Source organism: Schistocerca serialis, unplaced genomic scaffold (genome assembly GCF_023864345.2).
Source record: "Schistocerca serialis cubense isolate TAMUIC-IGC-003099 unplaced genomic scaffold, iqSchSeri2.2 HiC_scaffold_1420, whole genome shotgun sequence".
NCBI classification, from domain to species: Eukaryota; Metazoa; Arthropoda; class Insecta; order Orthoptera; family Acrididae; genus Schistocerca; species Schistocerca serialis.
In genome coordinates this window covers 4244152-4263435 of record NW_026047648.1, presented here as the reverse complement: position 1 = coordinate 4263435, position 19284 = coordinate 4244152, and the positions used below count along the sequence as shown (strand labels likewise).

At 44.2% G+C, this 19284-nt stretch overlaps 1 protein-coding gene across 1 annotated transcript in view; it reads right to left on the bottom strand.

Annotated features, from left to right (window-relative positions):
- Window positions 1–19284, bottom strand: part of LOC126443008 (amyloid beta A4 precursor protein-binding family B member 1-interacting protein-like) — a 536811-nt gene that overhangs the window by 488358 nt on the left and 29169 nt on the right. The window lies entirely within an intron of this gene.

The following is a 19284-nucleotide window of genomic DNA, read 5'->3' as shown; positions in this document are numbered from 1 at the left end:
GGTGGATCGAGTTCCGATGTTCTAGAAGGACATTCAAATTCTCCCTACCACGAGGCCAAACAACGAAGGTATCGGCGACGTATGTAAAGAAACAGGCGGGTTTCAAAGGCGCCGACTCCAATGCAAGGTCGCTGAAAGTGTTGCCTGGCTGAATTCCCGGAAGTTATTTGAATGCATCACTCTTGTCTGTAATCAGAATACTATGTTAGGTGAGAGCACTGTATGCTTTCCGTCTGGTCACGCAGGAGGCGCGCGCGGCCGTGCTGGAGTTTTGCCGAACAGTGTTTCATTCTCATTAAAAATTAGTGACATTCGAAGTTACGTAAACTGTTTCTTTGCGTCAAAACTGCGACTCCTCACACGAGTGCAGTGGAGCTGGAACGGCCAGCTGCCCAGTAATGTCCAAGTTAACCGCGTCCGTAAACATGTTGTCCCGCACTGCGGTCCGGTCTGTGTGCGTGTAACGCACAGCACGGAGCGTGTACGCTTACGATCGTACTTGACTGTACGCTCCACGTGAAGCGAAATCCAATGAGGTTCGAGGTGGCGCGGAAGAATACACGGTGTAATGCTTACATCAGGTTTTATTCTTTTGATGAACAGAGTGTACAGCCGCAGTAGTGTGCAATGGGGCAGCTTCCAGCTTCCGGGCAGGAGTGAGGGGGAAAGGAGGGGGGGGGAGAAAAGGGGGGTAGGCTGGCCACGTGTGGCCTCGCTCCCAGCTGTCCCCTCCCTCCCTCCCCCCCCCCCTCACTGTCACACACACACACACACACACACACACACACACACACACACACACGGTACCAGCTGAATGTTTCAGTGCGACACGTCCTCGCCATCCCTGGCCGTGGTACAGTCTGTCACCGATGCTAAAAGCCGCTGCTGGCAAAAGCCTCAAGCCACCAGTGTCCGCTGAAGAGCACCACGTACATACACCATCTACCTCTAGGTACGTACATTCTGCAAGCCACGGTACGGTACATAGCGGAGGGTCTCCTGTACCAATACCTGTTATTTCCTATCCTCTTCCACTCTCAAAAACAGCGACGGAGAAACGACTACCTGTATCCCTATGGCTAGAGGACAAATGTAAGGATGTAGAGGCTTATCTCACTAGGGGTAAGATAGATACTGCCTACAGGAAAATTAAAGAGACCTTTGGAGAAAAGAGAACGACTTGTATGAATATCAAGAGCTCAGATTGAAACCCAGTTCTAAGCAAAGAAGGGAAACCAGAAAGGTCGAAGGAGTATATAGACGGTCTATACAAGTGTGATGTACTTGAGGACAATATTATGGAAATGCAAGAGGATGTAGATGAAGATTAAATGGGAGATAAGATACTCCGTGAAGAGTTTGACAGAGCACTGAAAGACCTGAGTCGAAACAAGGTCCCGGGAGTAGAGAACATTCCATTGAAACTACTGACGGCCTTGGGAGAGCCAGTCCTACCATCTGGTGAGTAAGATGTATGAGACATGCGAAATACCCTCAAACTTCAAGAAGAATATAATAATTCCTGTCCCAAAGAAAGCAGGTGTTAGCAGATGTGAAAGTTTAATAAGTCACAGCTGCAAAATACTAACGCGAATTCTTTACAGACGAATGGAAGAACTGGTAGAAGCCGACCTCGGGGAAGATCGGTTTGGATTCCGTAGAAATGTTGGAACACTTGAGGCAACACTGACCTTATGACTTATCTCGGAAGGAAGATAGGCATACCTACGTTTTTACCATTTGTAGACTTAGAGAAAGCTTTTGACAATGTTGACTGGAATACTGTCTTTGAAACGCTGAAGGTGGCAGTGTTAAAATACAGGAAGCGAAAGGCTATTTACAATTTGTACAGAAACCAGATGGCAGTTATAAGAGTCGAGGGACATGAAAGGGAAGCAGTGGTTGGGAAGGGAGTGAGACATGGTTGCAGCCTCTCTCCAATGTTATTCAATCTTCTGTACATTGAGCAAGCGGTAAAGGAAACAAAAAAAAAAAAAAAAAATTCGGAGTAGGTATTAAAATCCACGGAGAAGAAATAAAAACTTTGAGGTTCGCCAATGACATTGTAAATCTGTCAGAGACAGCAAAGGACTTGGAAGAGCAGCTGAACGGAATGGACAGTGTCTTGAAAGGAGGATATAAGATGAACATCAACAAGAGCAAAACGAGGATAATGGAGTCTTGTCGAAATAAGTCGGGTGATGCTGAGGGAATTAGATTAGGAAATGAAACACTTAAAGCAGTAAATGACTTTTGCTATTTGGGGAGCAAAATAACTGGTGATGATCGAAGTAGAGAGGATATAAAATGTAGACTGGCAATGGCAAGGAAAGCGTTTCTGAAGAAAAAATTGTTAACATGGAGTATAGATTTAAGTGTCAGGAAGTCATTTCTGAAAATATTTGTATGGAGTGTAGCCGTCTATGGAACGTGGACGATAACTAGTTTGGACAAGAAGAGAATAGAAGCTTTCGAAATGCGGTGCTACAGAAGAATGCTGAAGATTAGATGGGTAGATCACATAACTAATAAGGAGGTATTGAATAGAATTGGGGAGAAGAGGAGTTTGTGGCAGAACTTGACCAGAAGAAGGGATCGGTTAGTAGGACATGTTGTGAGGCATCAAGGGATCACCAATTTAGTACTGGAGGGCAGCGTGGAGGGTAAAAATCGTAGAGAGAGACCAAGAGATGAATACACTAAGCAGATTCAGAAGGATGTAGGTTGCAGTAAGTACTGGGAGATGAAGAAGCTTGCACAGGATAGAGTAGCATGGAGAGCTGCATCAAACCAGTCTCAGGACTGAAGACCACAACAACAACAACAACTTAGGAATGTTATTTCCTTTGGCCATCATGAGTGCAGGGAAGTGTCTACACGTGGGTTTCTTTCTAAATAATCGCGAAATTGCTTTGAAATGCCTTATCAAACGGTGGGTGGTTGAAAGCTGTATGCCCTATTGATTCCAAAGTAAAACCTCTTGCTTAAAACAAATGAGCCTTTAAGTTTTGACAACTATTTCCTGTATTCGTTGCTTACCATGATGGCGAATTTTGCGAAAAATTTTAATTTTTTATGTTACTGAGACTCAAACAGTTGAGGAACGTCTGCGTGAAATGCATGCAGGCTGGAAGTGTTTAAGGCCTTCACACGAATACTTAATTACCTGCGACTTCATCTTTTAGAATTAAAATGTGGCAAAGTCTCTTTTCATAGAATTACAGATTGCAGTAGTAGCAAACACAAAATTGATTCCAAATAAAATTTCTTATAACTGAAATGTGGTTTTCCTTAGAGTCATTTTGGGAATTTGTAACATGTCCATGCTGATAATCAGCGAGACATTGCGAGGTAGTACCCACTGTGGTTTTAATTACAAATAAAGCAGAAATATAAAGCAATTTTTCTGAAATACTGCACTGTTTAAGAACGTTTACGTTACCATAACGTTTACTATAAAGAAGTCTAGTGAACAACAGGACTCATGAAAATATACGAGTATATTCACCAAACAGCAGCTTTATACAAACAGTGTTCCTGTCATCGCCCATTGTACTGAAGTGGTAAGGCAAGGGTTGACAGCGAAATATCGAAATATTAATACATCCTAATTACTTATACGATATTTCGTCCAATCGATATATCGCAACAACGATATTTCTGGCGATATAACCGGATAATATCATCACCATCATCAACATCATCACCATCATCAACATCATCACCATCATCAACATCACCATCATCAACATCATCACCATCATCAACATCATCACCATCATCAACATCACCACCATCATCAACATCACCATCATCATCATCACCACCATCATCATCATCATCAACGTCATCAACATCATCACCATCATCACCATCATCAACATCATCACCATCTTATAATAGAGAAAACTCAGCTCTATCTTCTTTTTAATAGTGAAATATTTGCACGATAAGAACGGTATCTACAGACACTTATTTTGAAGTTATTAGAGAAAGTTTGACTATCGCCAATAGTGCATTTTTGTAATCTTTCACTCGAAAGTAAGGTTGGTAGAAATATTTGAATTGCATTTCTCAAGAACACTCTTTCTGTTGTTCGCTGATAGTTGTCTGTCTGTTCCTTTGATTTTGGAGAGTTAAGACGAAGAAGGGGAGCCTGTCAAAAGTGATTGTGTTTATCTTTTGTTTTTCTATTACTTTTCATAAGATTTCTCTATTTATGTGGAAAGTAATGTATCATTATATTTGATTTTGCTTGATTTTTTATTAGTTCATAAACCTCATTCCCCACAGTTTTGAATAACACGTGAAAACATGAGACTTAATCTAAATTTTAAAACTGAAATTTTCGTACCGATACGTTGAGATATCGATTGTATTCTTCCTAAAACGGCTGATATCGATACTTATCATGGCGAAATTCAGTAAAGTCGAATATCGACATTCATCCACGGAATTCCCAACCCCGGTCACGCGCCAGAACAATGCAGCGCGGCGCTCTGCCCGCAATGTCGACCTTGAGGCCCGAGTACAGCCGAGCGCTTCCGACTACGTCCGAAGGCCGGCCGGCCGGCCGTGTAGCAGCTGTTTCTCTGCCCTTGGCGTCCTTTCCGCGTTGTTGCACCGCTGCTGGCTTCTTCCGCTTTCGCTTTTCTTTGGCACTTTTCCGCCGTTGCACGATGCACCGCCGCATTCCCTAAGACTAGGCGACTGACGATAAACATCGATGTATTACAAACTGACGAGTTGCACTGCCCATGCATCGACGCTTTTCTCATTCGCTGCATTGAACGTCAATGAGTTTTACTATATTGCGTACACAGCTTAAGGAGACCCGTCCTGAACGACTTTTTAACAATCTCTTCCCTCTCGCAGCATTACTAGTCTATAAAGCAGAAGTTGTTCGAAATTTGTACAAACAATGAGCGTTATTAGTCAAAGCATTTCTGAGAAAACCGTATCTCTATTATAGCGTGATGTTGGCAACGGTATTTATGAATGACTAAGAAACAGAACACCGTTTAACTGAGCTACTTCGACCATAAATATAATAGACTGGCCCTGACGTCATTTTCGTGGCTCCAACATCTCTGGGCTAAAGTCACGTGAATGTTGGCAAAACATGGTAGTTTCGTGTTGCGCTTATGGCTGTACTCAGCGTTTTGTCGGGGGAAATGGCATTACATTTCACGTGTAAGTGTTTCTATGGCAGTGCAGATGAGTTTATTGAAATCTGCTAAAGTGAGTTTTATATGTTTTTTACACTTGAAATAGAGTATCACGTAAATTAAAGTGTTGAAAGTGATGCCTGTAAAGTCAGACTCATATTACATTGTGGAAAGTATCTGTCATAATTCGGTTACAGAAGTAAGTACAACTGTTTCTCGTTCCTACGCATAGGTTCACTAAGGATGAATACCGAAGGCAGCTTTGGATACAGGCCCTGAAACGGGAAAACTTTAAGCCCTCTGCACATATGCGCCTTTTTGTATATATAAGTGAGATTATAATAAGCTAAGAGCACCTATAGTCGACACATGAAGAGAATTTTTTTCTACCTTCTAATACTATTAAATAAATGTAGGCTCCAAAACTATTTTCTGAAACTTCAAAGTCTCACCTTTCATCTAAAATATTTTTTTAAAACTGTTAGTTTAAACTTTTGTAAAAATAGTAGCAACTGAACCTTTCGAGTGCACCTAAAATTGACACTCTAAAATGGACCTGCTCCTAAAGTCGACAATTTCGGCACCTATAGTTGACATAATTCCCGTATAAGAGAAATCTTATAAGTGACTAGAGCTCAAAACGCGGCGAATCCAATGTTTAAAGCTTCGACACGAGCCCACTCTTACTGCTTAAAATAATTTTAACTACATTTTACTTTAATTGATAGTTTATAGTAATTTCGTCCCGCTGCCCACCATAGGGGCGTTCCATGTATTTGTTAGATTTTATAAATGGTACTGTGAACAAATCAAGGTCAAATGTAGTTCTGACGTAATTTTTCGCAAATAAAAAAGTAATTTTTGTTGGCAGCGTTTGGCAGTCAACTGAGAAATGTGGGTAAAATACGATACAAACATAGGACGGCAGACCGCTGATTTGAAATCCCGCCACATTTTGCCAACAGTCACGTGGTTTATGTTGGAGCCACACCAGCCCTACATCCTCTGCACTGCAAGGCCAGTCTACTAGAATCTATGGCAGAAGCTGAGCTACAATTTTCGTTGGTCTCACTGACTGCACAGCTTAGAAAAACAGTTGCTCTACAGCCATTTCCTCCTCTGATGCTAATCTGTGAAATACAAAGTTTGTTTTACTACGAGAAGTATATTTAAACATTTAGATCAATAAATCACACACATCATTGCCATATTTTAGAAATTTCTCTAAATAGAGGCAAGGGAAGCAGAGAAGGTTATTCAGAGCATATGTGCCAATTTTGGTGATTTTAACTTGTCATTTAGGAGAAAAATGTACCTGAATGTTAAAAATTGCTTCCGGTAAATTGCAAAATAAGATTTACGAACTATGCATATTGCTGTTGGTCGTACGTTTCTTTATCCTCCTCGCTTTCTCTTCATTCTTTTATTCATCCTAGCCTCCGCGGTAACAGCATTTACTGCTCTTCACCTTCGTTTAGTGTTAAATTTCTTCATTCGTGGCATTTCTAACGCAGATGACAAACTGTGAAAGAGAACGCGTGCAATAAAAACATAAAAACCCTGGAAAACCGAAAGATGTGCTGACAAGGTATATATACAAAACTTTTTTTTCAAATTTGTAAATACTGTATTAAAGCTTTCAACATCGGGCCACGAACGACACTGGCCGGTACCAATATTCCTCAAAAAGACGCGTGCGAAAAAGCGACATTTAAGGTGTTTGCGCCGGCCGTGCGGTTCTAGGCGTTCCAGTCCGGAGCCGCGCTGCTGCTACGGTCGCAGGTTCGAGTCCTGCCTCGGCCATGGGTGTGTGTGATGTCCTTAGGTTAGTTAGGTCTAAGTAGTTCTAAGTTCTAGGGGACTTATGACGACAGCAGTTGAGTCCCATAGTGCTCAGAGCCATTTGAACCATTTTTAAGGTGTTTGTCTCGGGTTCTATGGATAAGGGGGTCAAGTGTTTTGGATAGAGCTTTGCCTAGCAACCATTTGTACAGCTATCGCAAGAAAGGGCGGACTGTGGCTATCCTATAGTACTGGGTCAAAGTTGAAACATTACACATTTCCTCCAGACCAGGCAAACTGAGCAAATTAGTTGGCTCTTTTGCATTACGCGGCTTATAAGAACACCAGTTGTTCACGGGTGGTTCCTCAGAAAACACCGAAATACCGTGGTTTTTGGATGCCAGGAATACGAGTTGTGGGGATGGCCACTTCTATAATTACCATTCACGGCAAATCGTCCGAATTTTTACGATATGTTTGTTCTGTAGATGATATTCTCGGAGAACAAACTATTTTCGATATCATTATTCGTTACCGACATACAGGGTGAGTCAGGAGGAAAGTTGATAGTATTAGTGATTCCGAACAAAAAAAACTTCATATGGACGTATGACCTGTTCCGAATGGTTTCCGGAATAGTACACATTTAATATCACTTTTGTACGTACAAAAATGGTCCTATTCATTTTTTCCCTCTACAACTAATGGTTTCTACGAAGAGAGCGCGAGAATGTTTAAAACTCGCTCGACGCACCATCATGCGCTGTAGCTTACGTAGTTTTTGTAGGCCGTTTTGAGGTACCGTATTGATTGAGGCAGCACCTTGAGACGAACAGTTGTGGTCTATCAAGTCGCGAAACTACCTCAAGGCGCAAGCGCGTCGAGCGAGTTTTCAACATTCTCGCGCTCTCTTCGTACAAACCATTAGTTCTAGAGGGAAAAAAATGAATAGGACCATTTTTGTACGTACAAAAGTGATATTAAATGTGTTCTATTCCGGAAACCATTCGGAATAGGGCATACGTCCATACTAAGTTTTTTTTTTGTTCAGTCACTAATATACCTCAAAGCATGTACCTTTCCTCCTGACTCACCCTGTACATGGGTTCGGAGTTACCTTACTTAAGCATGTAAAGTATGCACGAATGTGTGGGACGTGAATGCAGTTTTTAACTGACAGTGAACAAATGGTAAGGTTTCTAGGACCATCGGGAAGATTCTTCGTCAGTATTTTTTCACCGCTTTAGAACTTTATGACGCACTGCTTCTGCATAATGGGGACTTCGCGCCTACACAGGTTACCTCGACCTGCCATGTTCGGATAGGAGGTTGAAGAGAAAGACAGCTGACAGTAAGCGACAAAGAGAGACTGCGGCAATGGGAGAGAGAAATAATGGGACAAAGACCGTGGCAGTGGCGCAGAGAGACAGCGGAAGTGGCCGAGGGGGGAGGAGGAGGGTGAGGGGGAGAGGGAGGGGGAGGGGGAGAGGGAGGGGGAGAGGGAGGGGGAGAGGGAGGGCGAGAGGAGGGGGAGAGGGAGGGGGAGGGGAGGGGGGAGGGGGAGAGGGAGGGGGAGGGGGAGAGGGAGGCTGTGGGAAGGACACACAGGAGAAGCAAAAGTTGGGACAGTATGAAGGCTTCACTACGAAGAGGGACTGCGAACAAGAATCCCTGGCAAGGGTAACCGAATGACGACTGAAGCGGCTGGTTCCCCACTTTCCCGCCAGTCTTTTAATCAGGAACGTATTCGCCTTTTTTTGCTTTCCTACAGAAGAATTTTTCCGCTGCTAACATTTTTACTTCTTAAGTAGTACACTATTACAACATTTTACAGCCAATAATTATATGCAAACCAGTTCTAAGAGAAGAAGGGAACGCAGGAAGAACTATATGGAGGGTCTATACAAGGGTGATGTGATTGAGGGGCAGTCTTATGGAAATGGAAGAGGATGTAGATGAGGATGAAATGGGAGATGCGACACTGCGTGAAAAATTTGACAGAGCATGAAAGACCTAAGTCGACACAAGGCCCTGGGAGTAGACAACATTCCTTTCGAGCTACTGATAGCCTTGGTAGAGCCAGCCATGACAAAATTCATCTACATCTACATACATACTCAGCAATCCACCATACGGTGCGTGGCGGAGGGTACCTCGTACCACAACTAGCATCTTCTCTCCCTGCTCCACTCCCAAACAGAACGAGGGAAAAATGACTGCCTATATGCCTCTGTACGAGCCCTAATCTCTCTTATCTTTGTGGTCTTTCCGCGAAATGTAAGTTGGCGGCAGTAAAATTGTACTGCAGTCAGCCTCAAACGCTGGTCCTCTAAATTTCCTCAGTAGTGATTCACGAACAGAACGACTCCTTTCCTCCCACCCGACCTCCTGAAGCATTTCCGTAACACTCGCGTGATGATCAAACCTACCAGTAACAAATCTAGCAGCCCGCCTCTGAATTGCTTCTACGTCCCTTCCTCAATCCGACCTGATAGCGATCCCAAACGCTCGAGCAGTACTCAAGAATAGGTCGTATTAGTGTTTTATAAGCGGTCTCGTTTACAGATGAACCACATCTTCCCAAAATTCTACCAATGAACCGAAGACGACTATCCGCCTTCCCCACAACTGCCATTACATGCTTGTCCCACTTCATATCGCTCTGCAATGTTAAGCCATTAGCTGCCATTCTTTACACCAGTCACAAATCCTGTCCAAGTCATCTCGTATCCTCCTACAGTCACTCAACGACGACACCTTCCCGTACACCACAGCATCATCAGCAAACAGCCGCACATTGCTATCCACCCTATCCAAAAGATCATTTACGTAAACAGAAAACAACAGCGGACCTACCACACTTCCCCGGGGCACTCCAGATGATACCCTCACCTCCGATGAACACTCACCATCGAGGACAACCATCTGGTGAGCAAGATGTATGAAACAGGCGAAATACCCTCAGACTAAAAGAAGAATATAATAATTCCAATCCCAAAGAAAGCTGGTGTTGACAGACGTGAAAATTACCGAACTATCAGTATAATAAGTCACAGTTGCAAAATACTAACGCGAATTATTTACAGACGAATGGAAAAACTGGTAGAAGCCAACCTCGGGGAAGATCAGTTTGGATTCCGTAGAAATGTTGGAACACGTGAGGCAATACTGACCCTACGACTTATCTTAGAAGAAAGATTAAGGAAAGGCAAACCTACGTTTCTAGCATTTGTAGACTTAGAGAAAGCTTTTGACAATGTTGACTGGAATACTATGTTTCACATTGTGAAGGTGACGGGGGTAAAATACAGGGAGCGAAAGGCTATTTACAATTTGTACAGAAAGCGGATGGCAGTTATAAGTGGAGGGGCATGAAACGGAAGCACTGGTTGGGAAGGGAGTGAGACAGGGTTGTAGCCTATCCCAAATCTTATTCAATCTGTATATTGAGCAAGCAGTGAAGGAAACAAAAGAAAAATGTGGAGCAGGAATTTAAATCCACGGAGAAGAAATAAAAACTTTGAGTTTTGTCGATGACATTGTAATTCTGTCAGAGACAGCAAAGGACCTGAAAGGGCAGTTGAACGGAATGGACAGTGTCTTGAAAGCAGGATATAAAGAGTATCAACAAAAGCAAAACGAGGATAATGGAATATAGTCGAATTAAATAACGTGATGCTGAGGGAATTAGATTAGGAAATGAGACACTTAAAGTAGTAAAGGAGTTTTGCTATTTGGGGAGCAAAATAACTGATGATGGTCGAAGTACCGAGGATATGAAGTGTAGACTGGCAATGGCAAGGAAAGCGTTTCTGAAGAAGAGGAATTTGTTAACATCGAGTATAGATTTAAGTGTCAGGAAGTCGTTTTTGAAAGTATTCGTGTGCAGTGTAGCCATGTATGGAAGTGAAACATGGACGATAAATAGTTTGGACAAGAAGAGAATAGAAGCTTTCGAAATGTGGTGCTACAGAAGAATGCTGAAGATTAGAAGGGTAGATCAGATAACTAATGAGGTATTGCATAGAATTGGGGAGAAGAGGAGTTTGTGGCACAACTTGATTAGAAGAAGGGATCGGTTGGTAGGACATGTTCTGAGGCGTCAAGGGATCACCAGTTTAGTATTAGAGGGCAGCGTGGAGGGTAAAAATCGTAGAGGGAGACCAAGAGATGAATACACTAAGCAGATTCAGAAGGATGTAGGTTGCAGTAGGTACTGGGAGATGAAGCTTGCACAGGATAGAGTAGCATGGAGGGCTGCATCAAAGAAATCTCTGAAGACCACAACAACAACAATTATACGAGACAGTGAAAATCAAATGTTCGTGGCCCGTGGATGCTGTTACAGAGGCCACCTGTAACTTCTAAAGAATTCCGGGATAGTGGGTTAGTAGTACAGGTAAGAGATCTGTGTGTAAGTGTGTCGACATACCTTGGTAACTATATAATCCTGACACAAAAATCTTTTTTAAGGAAAGGCTTAGTGTAAAAGCAACGCCGTGCGATCTCTGGCTGTCCCGTGTACTCGGCGACGAACTCTGAAGGCGGTATCAGTGCCGCCAACGTGGCAGCTGATACGGAGCGGCAGCCGCCTCGGCAGCGCAGGCCGGCTACAGTCCGTGCAGAGAACGTCGGCCCGCCCTCACTAGCTTTACGCCCCCGCCAGCCGCTTCCATCCGCACGGACTGTTCTGTATCTGGCACCGCACAGAGTGTTCATCTGTATTCACTGCTACAGACGCTGTAGCCAGTGCCTCTGGTGGTCGAAGATGCATCCGCTGGTGTGTAAGAGGAGAATCTACATCTACATTCATACTCTGCAAGCCACCCAACGGTGTGTGGCGGAGGGCACTTTACGTGCCACTGTCGTTACCTCCCTTTCCTGTTCCAGTCGCGTACGGTTCGCGGCAAGAACGACTGCCGGAAAGCCTCCGTGCGCGCTCTAATCTCTCTAATTTTACGTTCGTGATCTCCACGGGAGGTATAAGTAGGGGGAAGCAATATATTCGATACCTCATCCAGAAACGCACCCTCTCGAAACCTGGCGAGCAAGCTACACCGCGATGCAGAGCGCCTCTCTTGCAGAGTCTGCCACTCGAGTTTGTTAAACATCTCCGTAACGCTCTCACACTTACGAAATAACCCTGTGACGAAACGCGCCGCTCTTCTTTGGATCTTCTCTATCTCCTCTGTCAACCCGACCTGGTACGGATCCCACACTGATGAGCAATACTCGAGTATAGGTCGAACGAGTGTTTTGTAAGCCACCTCCTTTGTTGATGGACTACATTTTCTAAGGACTCTCCCAATGAATCTCAACCTGGCACCCGCCTTACCGACAATTAATTTTATATGATCATTCCACTTCAAATCGTTCCGCACGCATACTCCCAGATATTTTACAGAAGTAACTGCTACCAGTGTTTGTTCCGCTATCATATAGTCGTACAATAAAGGATCCTTCTTTCTATGTATTCGCAATACATTACATTCGTCTATGTTAAGGGTCAGCTGCCACTCCCTGCCCCCGAGTGCCTATCCGCTGCAGATCTTCCTGCATTTCGCTGCAATTTTCTAATGCTGCAACTTCTCTGTAGACTACAGCACCATCCGCGAAAAGCCGCATGGAACTTCCGATACTACCTACAAGGCCATATATATATATATATTACAGGGTGAGTCACCTAACATTACCGCTGGATACATCAAATACTGACGAACCGATTCCACAGACCGAACGTGAGGATAGGGGCTAGTGTAATTGTTTAATACAAACCATACAAAAATGCACGGAAGTATGTTTTTTAACACAAACCTACGTTTTTGTAAATGGAACCACGTTAGTTTTGTTAGCACATCTGAACATATAAACAAATACGTAATCAGTGCCGTTTGTTGCATTGTAAAATGTTAATTACATCCGGAGATACTGTAACCTAAAGTTGACGCCTGAGTACCACTCCTCCGCTGTTCGATCGTGTGTATCGGAGAGCACCGAATTACGTAGGGATCCAAAGGAAACGGTGATGGACCTTAGGTACAGAAGAGACTGGAACAGCACATTACGTCCACATGCTAACACCTTTTTATTGGTCTCTTTCACTGACGCACATGTACATTACCATGAGGGGTGAGGTACACGTACACACGTGGTTTCCGTTTTCAATTACGCAGTGGAATAGAGTGTGTGCCGACATGTCAGGCCAATAGATGTTCAATGTGGTGGCCATCATTTGCTGCACACAAGTGCAATCTCTGGCGTAATGAATGTCGTACACGCCGCAGTACATCTGGTGTAATGTCGCCGCAGGCTGCCACAATACGTTGTTTCATATCCTCTGGGGTTTTAGGCACATCACGGTACACATTCTCCTTTAACGTACCCCACAGAAAGAAGTCCAGAGGTGTAAGATCAGGAGAACGGGCTGGCCAATTTATGCGTCCTCCACGTCCTATGAAACGCCCGTCGAACATCCTGTCAAGGGCCAGCCTAGTGTTAATTGCGGAATGTGCAGGTGCACCATCATGCTGATACCACATACGTCGACGCGTTTCCAGTGGGACCTTTTCGAGCAACGTTGGCAGATCATTCTGTAGAAACGCGATGTATGTTGCAGCTGTTTGGGCCCCTGCAATGAAGTGACGACCAACGAGGTGGTCGCCAATGATTCCGCACCATACATTTACAGTCCACAGTCGCTGTCGCTCTACCTGTCTGAACCAGCGAGGATTGTCCACGGACCAGTAATGCATGTTCCGTAGATTCACTGCCCCGTGGTTTGTGAAACCCGCTTCATCGGTAAACAGGTAGAGCTGCAACGCATTCTCTGTTAATGCCCATTGACAGAATTGCACTCGATGAGTAAAGTCATCACCATGTAATTGCTGATGTAGCGACACATGAAACGGGTGAAAGCGGTGACGATGCAGTATGCGCATGACACTACTTTGACTCAGTCCACCGGCTCTCGCAATGTCCCGTGTACTCATGTGTGGGTTCATGGCAACAGCAGCTAACACACCAACTGCACCCGCTTCTCCTGTGACGGGCCTGTTACGGACCCGTTTGCGTACTGCGACCATACCTGTTGCATACAGCTGGCGGTAGATGTTTTGCAATGTGCGGCACGTCGGATGCTCTCTGTCCGGGTACCGTTCTGCATACACCCTGCAGGCTTCAGCTGCATTTCGTCGACACTCGCCATAGATGAGTATCATCTCCGCCTTTTCAGAGTTCGAATACACCATGGTCACAGTTCCTACAACACTACACTATCACAGACGTCTGGTAACACGGTGTACTACAGTTGGTCTGCGTGCGGAGGCGAATGCAGAATAACAATAGCAGCAAGCGCTACATGCGGACACTGCGACAGCGAGACCAAACCACAACAGTGCACTACAGCCACACTCGTAACACGGTCGTCATCGTAAACATGTCCCTGCAGATGTTGCTCGCCGACCGTGGCCCGTGTTTGTTACAACACGCAACTGAACGTCGGAGGTTTCAAGCGTCAACTTTAGGTTACAATATCTCCGGATGTAGTTAACATTTTACAATACAACAAACGGCACTGATTACGTATTTGTTTATATGTTCAGATGTGCTAACAAAACTAACGGGGTTCCATTTACAAAAACGTAGGTTTGTGTTAAAAAACATACTTCCGTGCATTTTTGTATGGTTTGTATTAAACAATTACACTAGCCCCTCTCCTCACGTTCGGTCTGTGGAATCGGTTCGTCAGTATTTGATGTGGTTTACGAAATATATCCAGCGGTAACGTTAGATTGTGAAAAGCAATGGTCCCATAACACTCCCCTGTCGCACGCCAGAGGTTACTTTAACGTCTGTAGACGTCTCTCCATTGATAACAACATGCTGTGTTCTGTTTGCTAAAAACTCTTCAGTCCAGCCACACAGTTGGTCTGATATTCCGTAGGCTCTTACTTTGTTTATCAGGCGACAGTGCGGAACTGTATCGAACGCCTTCCGGAAGTCAAAGAAAATGACATCTACCTTGGAGCCTGTATCTAATATTTTCTGCGTCTCGTAAACAAATAAAGCGAGTTGGGTCTCACACGATCGCTGTTTCCGGAATCCGTGTTGATTCCTACAGAGTAGATTCTGGATTTCCAAAAAAGACACGATACGCGAGCAAAAAACATGTTGTAAAATTCTACAACAGATCGACGTCAGAGATATAGGTCTATAGTTTTGCGCATCTGCTCGACGACCCTTCTTGAAGACTGGGACTACCTGTGCTCTTTTCCAATCATTTGGAACCTTCCGTTCCTCTAGAGACTTGCGGTACACGGCTGTTAGAAGGAGGGCAAGTTCTTTCGCGTACTCTGTGTAGAATCGAATTGGTATCCCGTCAGATCCAGTGGACTTTCCTCTATTGAATGATTTCAGTTGCTTTTCTATTCCTTGGGCGCTTATTTCGAATAATAGCATTGACACTCGATCCCCACACAATGGACTGAACTGCTATTCATCGGGCGGAAAAAAAACCGAGACATTGGAGCAAGAAAAAAACTTTGTAACCCTGAAATGGTTCCTGAAAATTATGAACGCTTGTCTAACTAGAATGATAATTCCACAGCTCTGGTGCGTGGTATAAAGTTGTGGCATTGCTTAAGCCAGCTAATAGCCCCAAGCACTTGAAACATATGTCGTTTCTGTGCCGCCTATTTAAGTTCTGGAGAGAATGATTGTAAATCGAGTTTTCTGTTGTCATCTACAAAGAACAGTCTGGTTTCAGACCAGATAAGTCATCTATTATCAGATACCCAACGTCACCCAGCAGATCGAGGAAGGGTGTACAGAAAGCAGTTACAGTACCTGCTTTAATCGAATCTCGCGGCTAGTTACTGTGATACAATTCCATAGCCGACTATCGATTACTCAGCAAAGTCGATCACGACCAATAGCAACACACTCCTTGCGCCTAACCTTTACTGGTAATACGTAATTTCAATATGTTTATACTGCTACGGTCGCAGGTTCGAATCCTGCCTCGGGTATGGGTGTGTGTGATGTCCTTAGGTTAGTTAGGTTTAAGTAGTTCTAAGTTCTAGGGGACCTAAGATGTTGATTCCCATAGTGCTCACAAGGAAACCTCCCCATCGCACCCCCCTCAGATTTAGTTATAAGTTGGCACAGTGGATAGGCCTTGTAAAACTGAACACAGATCAATCCAGAAAACAGGGAGAAGTTGTGTGGAACTATGAAAAAAATAAGCAAAATATACAAACTGAGTGGTCCATGCGCAAGATAGGCAACATAATGGACATAATAAGCTCAGGAGCGTCGTGGTCCCGAGGTAGTGTGAGCAGCTGCTGAACGAGGGGTCTTTGGTTCAAGTCTTCCCTGGAGTGAAAATTTTATTTTCTTTATTTTTGCATAGTTATTATCTGTCCGTTCGTTCATTGACGTCTTTGTTCTCTGTAATAAGTTTAGTGTCTGTGTTTTGCGACCGCACCGCAAAACCGTGCGATTAGTAGACGAAACGACGTGCCTCTCCAATGGGAACCGAAAACATTTGATCGCAAGGTAATAGGTCAACCGATTCCTCCACAGGAAAACATGTCTGATATATTCTATACGACACTGGTGACGGCATGTGCGTCACATGACAGGAATATGTTGTCGACCCACCTAACTTGTACACTTGGCGAAGGGGTAAAGAGATTCTTCTACCTTGTCCGATTTACATTTTCTTGTGGATGTGATAATCACTCCCAAAAAAGTGATGAAAACATAAAGAGCTTGTCACATAAACTGGAAATAAAAAATTAATCTTTTCACTCGATGGAAGATTTGAACCAAGGACCTTTCGTTCCGCAGCTGCTCACGTTACCACGGGACCACGGCGCTGCTGCGGTCCCAGTGTCATTGATGTTGCCTATCTTCCTATGAACTACTCAGTTTGTATATTTTGCTTATTTTTTCACAGTTCCACACAACTTCTTGTTTTATCAATTGATCTGTTTTCAGTTTTTCAAGGCCTATCCACTGTGCCAACTTATAACTAAATCTGAGGGGGGTGCGATGGGAAGGTTCCCTTGTCAGAGCAATTTTGAATATTTTTGTACACAGGACATGTTTATAGCAACAGCACTACAATGGTGACTGCTTCCTGATTCCGTAGAAAACATAATCGACCTGAAATTGTATTTTAGGCCTCTACATACTCTGCGAACCATTGAGGTGCGTGGCAGAGGGTACATGTCACTGTGCCAGTTAAGGTTTTTTTCCCGTTTCATTCAAGTACGGTTCGCGGGAAGAGTTGTCTGTTCGTGCAGGAAATATTCTAATCTTACTGAAGTTATCCCCATGTGAACGATAGGTAGGGGGGTTTTAGTGTATTCCTAGAGGCACAATCTAAAGCCGGTTCTTGAAACTTTCTCGGGAGACTTTACATCTGTCTTCAACGGTTTGCTAGTTCACTTTCTTCCCACGTCCGTGAGGCTCTTCCTTGCATGAAACAAACCTTTGGCCGTTCGTGCTGCCCTTTTCTGTATACGATCGATGCCTGCTGTTAGCCCTGTCTGGTTCAGGTCCCACACACTTGGTCAGTATTCTAGAACCGGTTGTACGTCATTTATAAGCCATCTCCTTTAGACTGACTGCACTTTGCGCAGTGTTCTTCTACCAGTAGACCTGAGTCTCCGACCTGCTTAACCCGCCACTGAATGAAGTGACCGCTCCTTTTCATATCCCTACAAAGGATTACACACAGGTATTTGTACGAATTAATCGACACCAACTGTGACTCACTGAAATTATCTTAGGATACGCCAGTTTTTCGTTCTGTAATGTGCAAAATTTTACATTTTTTACCGTTTGAACAAGTTGCCAATCTTTGCACAGGTTTGAAATCTTATCGATATCTGACTGAATACTTGTTCAACTTTTTCAGACAGTATTTCATTGTAGATATGTCCATCATCTTCAAAAAGCCTGATTTTAGTATTAATTTTGTCTGCGAGGTAATTACAGTACTGGCCATTAAAATTGTTAGACTACGAAGATGACGTGCTACAGACGCGAAATTTAAGCGACAGGAAGAAGATGCTGTGACATACAAATGATTAGCTTTTCAGAGCATTCACACAAGGCTGGCGCCGGTGGCGACACCTACAACTTGCTGACATCAGCAAACTTTCCAACCGATTTCTCATACACAAACAGCAGTTGACCGGCGTTGCCTAGTGAAACGTTGTTGTAATGCCTCGTGTTAGGAGGAGAAATGCGTACCATCACGTCTCCGACTTTGATAAACGTCGGATTGTAGCCTATCGCGATTGCGGTTTATCGTATCGCGACATCGCTGCTCGCGTCGGTCGAGATCCAATGACTGTTAGCAGAATATGGAATCGGAGGGTTCAGGAGGCTAATACGGAACGCCGTGCTGGATCCCAACGGCCTCGTATCACTAGCAGTCGAGATGACAGGCATCTTATCCGCACGGCTGTAACGGGTCGTGCAGCCACGTCTCGATCCCCGAGTCAACAGATGGGGACGTTTGCAAGACAACAACCATCTGCACGAACAGTTCGACGACGTTTGCAGCAGCACGGACTATCAGCTGGGAGACCCTTGACGCTGCACACAGACAGGAGCGATTGCGATGGTGTACTCTACGACGAACCTGGGTGCACGTATGGCAAAACGTCATTTTTTTCTGATGAATCCAGGTTCTGTTTACAGCATCATGATGGCCGCATCCGTGTTTGGCGACATGGCGGTAAACGCACATTGGAAGCGTGTATTCGTCATCGCCATACTGGCTCTACCCTTCATTCGATCCCTGCGAAACCCTACATTTCAGCAGGATAATGCACGACCGCACGTTGCAGGTCCTGTACGGGCCTTTCTGGATACAGGAAATGTTCGACTGCTGCCCTGGCCAGCACATTCTCCAGATCTCTCACCAATTGAAACGGTCTGGAGAATGGCGGCCGAGCAACTGGCTCGTCACAATACGCCAGTCACTACTCTTGATGAACTGTGGTATCGTGTTGAAGCTGCATGGGCAGCTGTACCTGTACACGCCATCCGAGCTCTGTTTGACTCAATGCGCAGACGTATCGAGGCCGTTATTACGGCCAGAGGTGGTTGTTCTGGGTACTGATTTCTCAGGATCTGTGTACCCAAATTGCGTGAAAATGTAATCACATGTCAGTTCTAGTATAATATATTTGTCCAATGAATACCTGTTTATCATTTGCATTTCTTCTTGGTGTAGCAATTTTAATGGCCAGTAGTGTATATATGCACGTATTATATGAAGCCAGGTGTCTAGTAAATAATAGTATACTACTCGTTA